The 3,644-nt window shown below is 43.3% G+C and overlaps 1 pseudogene; it reads right to left on the bottom strand.

Annotated features, from left to right (window-relative positions):
• Positions 1–1,416: 1,416 nt before the first annotated feature.
• LOC116461751 (adenylyl cyclase-associated protein 1-like) lies at positions 1,417–3,087 on the bottom strand (annotated as a pseudogene).
• Positions 3,088–3,644: the final 557 nt, after the last annotated feature.

The following is a 3,644-nucleotide window of genomic DNA, read 5'->3' as shown; positions in this document are numbered from 1 at the left end:
ATAGACTATGCTTTTAGTGTCTTATTAAAGAAATCTTTGCCTTAGTCATGATTCCAAAGACTTGCATCTGTATTTTCTTCCAGAAATTTTATAGCTTTAGGTTTTATATTTAGGTATTTGATCCACTTCGAGGAAATTTTTGCATATTTTACCTTAGTGGAATTGATCAAAGTCATTTTATTGAGTGCGTATATCCAAATGTTCCGGCACCATTTGTTGAAAAGACTGTCCTTTCTCCATCCAATTGCCTTTGCATCTTTGTAAAAACTGAGTTGTCCCTATGTGGATGGTCTTTTTATGGACTCTTTATTCTGTTCCATTGATGTATTCGTCTTTCCTGATGCCAATATTATGCTATCTTGACTACTGTAGCTTTATAATAGGTCTTGAAATCAGATAGTATTAATCCTCCAACCTTGTTCTTTATGAAAGTCATTTTGACTATTCTAAGTCTTTTGTTTTTTTGTTTGTTTTGTTTTGTTTTTTTCAAGTTAGGTATTGACTTTATTCTATTTTCTGTATAACTTTAAGTACATAAAGGTTTATTTCCACAGGCCTGAGGAAATGGGTAGAAATCACAGGACAATCTCACTTCCCACCAAAAAAAAGTTGCATATTTTGGTAAGTGTTTGTCCTAGAGGGGAAAAACTGAAATTTACATTAGCAGTGCTGTGCAAGATTCTTACATAAGTCAAGACCGAAAACCAGCCTGCAGTGGAGGTTTTAGTCCTCTGTTCAGGTGCTTGGACAGAAGCCATAAGCTGATGAGCCTGACAGGGAAAAGGAGGCAGTGAAGACAGGTGACAGGCACCTGGCAGGGAAGGAGGATTCAGGAATGCCAGACTCCTTGAAATGGTGTGGCTTTTTGTTTTTTTGGGGGGTTGTTGTTTTTTTTTTTTTTCCTTTTAAAGTCATCTCTGTAGGAAGGTGATGGGCAGGGATCCCAGAGAAAGAAAGGGTCCAAGACTCCATTAACTGCCCTGGATGAAGGGCACTGCTACAGCAGCTACTACCAGAGACTCTCCTGTCTCATGGTTGAGGCAGACCCAGGATAGAATAGAGAATAAAAGGAATGCTTATAGGAAACAATTTTGCATGGAATGCTAGATGGCCAAGCCTCAGCCTTTGGTCCAGTGCAACTCTTGCCTCACTTGTCAACAGTGAAAAATTAGTTTGGTTAGAAGAACCATCTGGAAACACACCAGCTTCTGCTACCTTCATACTCATTGTTAAAAAAAGATTAACCAGTGTGAACATTCTGATCTGTTTATTCCTGGGACTGTTTTCTTTCCAATGGACTGTTTGTTTGTTGGTAGAATAACCCCCAAAAGCTCAAAGCTAAAAATGCATCATCAGTCCTAGTCGGCAGTTCCTTAAGAATGGACTGGTGGCGTGGTTGAGCTGATAATGGAAAAGCTGCACCTTCCTGCAGAAGATCAAGCGACCTGCTATCCCACCCCAAATTTCAGCCTGAGGCATATTTCAGTGAAGGTAGGTAGCTGTGCTTCTCAGAGCAGAGAAGCAATTTTAAGAGCAAAAAGGTAGAGGAAATCTAGAAAAGAACCGTCTTGATACAGATTTATCCCACGGTGTGAAGGGAGGGCAAAGAACCCCGTGGCACTTCGCTTATCCAGCAATTTCTGTCACTGTGGTGACCAACTTCTACCCATTCCAAAGGGTCTTGAACTGCTCAGAAACTGGGAATTCATTAAAGTCACTGCCTTCTGTAGGAATAAGGACGTTCGTCTCGGGAGATTTGGCACTGACTATTTCACAATCCAGGGAATTCTTGCTCAGGTAAGCATGGCAGCCATCTGTTTTGTCGATGGATATGGTTGGCACTTTACCCATTACCCGAACTTTGACATCCCCACTGTTGATTATCTCCACAATGCCCACCACGTCATTGAATACCAGACCAAGTTTCTTACGGTTGTCTACTGTAATGGAGCTAATTTTGCCCTTGATTTGCAATGTCGTGTTGACACACTTGTATATGTAAGCCACCTGTTTCAGCTCTGTGTCCTCAATCACCAGGTTGGAAACATTTTCCTGATTTTCCACTCTCCACTTCTTGTCCTCCAGTTCAAGTATAGCTGGCTCCTTCTTTGTGGCTGGTTTGGAGGATGGGCCGGTTTGGGGTTTAGGTGCAGAGAATGGCTTGGGGCCACTGCGTAGTGGACCACTCTGAGCCTTCAGGGCAGGGTTCTTGTGAGTCTTCATGTCATCAGATAATGTTTCAGGGCATGTGTGATGCTCTCCCCCTGGTTAATCTGCACAAACAGTGCTGAGTGGGAAGCGGACTCATCTGAGCCTGAACTGGTAGAGACTGGGGGAGGAGGGGAGCCTGGTGGAGGGGGAGGAGGACCTGATCCGGCAGAGGGTCCAGATGGCAGTCCACTCAGTTCTTTTGCCACAGGCCCCGTTTTGCCCCAGGCCAGTCTGGTGGTATGGAACTCCTTAATGCAAGCCTGCAGCTCTGTCCATATACTTAAATAAGTTTTGACCCAGTCTACATGCTTCTTATCCACATCTTTGTACTCTTTGAGGACTCGGTTTGTATAAAACATGGCAGATCATTCATTTATTTTACATAAGGGCCAGGCTTGGGAGCCATAGCCACCCAGCCCAGGGCCTGGATACTTTCGCTGACAGCTGACAGGTGATTAAACAACTTGCTGCCTCAGTTCTTCTCCCGAAAGGTTATCACTTCTTTGATCTGCTCTGAGATGGGTGCCAACAGGTCAGAAAGCTTATTATCTGCTGGTTATTGACACTGAGAAGCTGTAACCAACAGAGCTCGCTGCAACTTTAAACCTGTGTGGACCATCTCCGCATGTTTCTGCATGTCTCCCCCAATCTCTTTACTGATCTTCAAGTACTCTGCCACAGGACCAGCAAGCAGCGAGTCAAATGCCTGCACATATGGAGCTGCTCCTACTTTTGAAGGACTGTCTGCATACCCACGGTGCATGTCAGAGGTATGAGATACTGCCTCCAGGCGGCCCACTGCCCTCTCCAATCTTTCTACCAGATTTTGCATGTCAGCCATAATGGACAACCTCAGAGTTCTGCCTCACCTCCGGACTGCGATCAGCCGCTCTCCTAAGTCTTTTGTATTTCCATATAAACTGTAGAATCAGCTTGTCAATATCTCCCAGAAAGAAAATTTACTTAAGATTCCCTTAAGAACATTCGTGATTCATGGGAGAAGGTCAAATATCAACATTAATAGGAGTTTGAAAGGAGTTAATTCGAACCCTCATGGATGACTTTGAGGGGTTCAAGATTTCAGTGGAGGAAGCAACTGCAGACGTAATGGAAATAGCGAGAGAACTAGAATTAGAAGTGGAGCCTGAAGATGGGACTGAATTGCTGCAACCTCATGATAAAACTTGAGCAGATGAGGAGTTGCTTCTTATAGGTAAATAGAGAAAGTGGTTTCTTCAGATGGACTCTGCTCCTGGCGAAGATGCTGTGAATATTGTTGAAATGACAACAAAGGATTTAGGATATTACGTAAACTCAGTTGATAAAGCAGCAGCAGGGTTTGAGAGGATTGACTCCAAATTTGAAAGAAAGTCTGTTGTGGGTAAAATGTTATCAATCAGCATTTCATGTGACAGAGAAATTTTTCATAAAAA

Source organism: Hylobates moloch, unplaced genomic scaffold (assembly GCF_009828535.3).
Source record: "Hylobates moloch isolate HMO894 unplaced genomic scaffold, HMol_V3 SCAFFOLD_22, whole genome shotgun sequence".
NCBI classification, from domain to species: Eukaryota; Metazoa; Chordata; class Mammalia; order Primates; family Hylobatidae; genus Hylobates; species Hylobates moloch.
The sequence above is the reverse complement of the archived record's forward strand: the minus strand, read 5'-3'. Positions and strand labels throughout refer to the sequence as shown.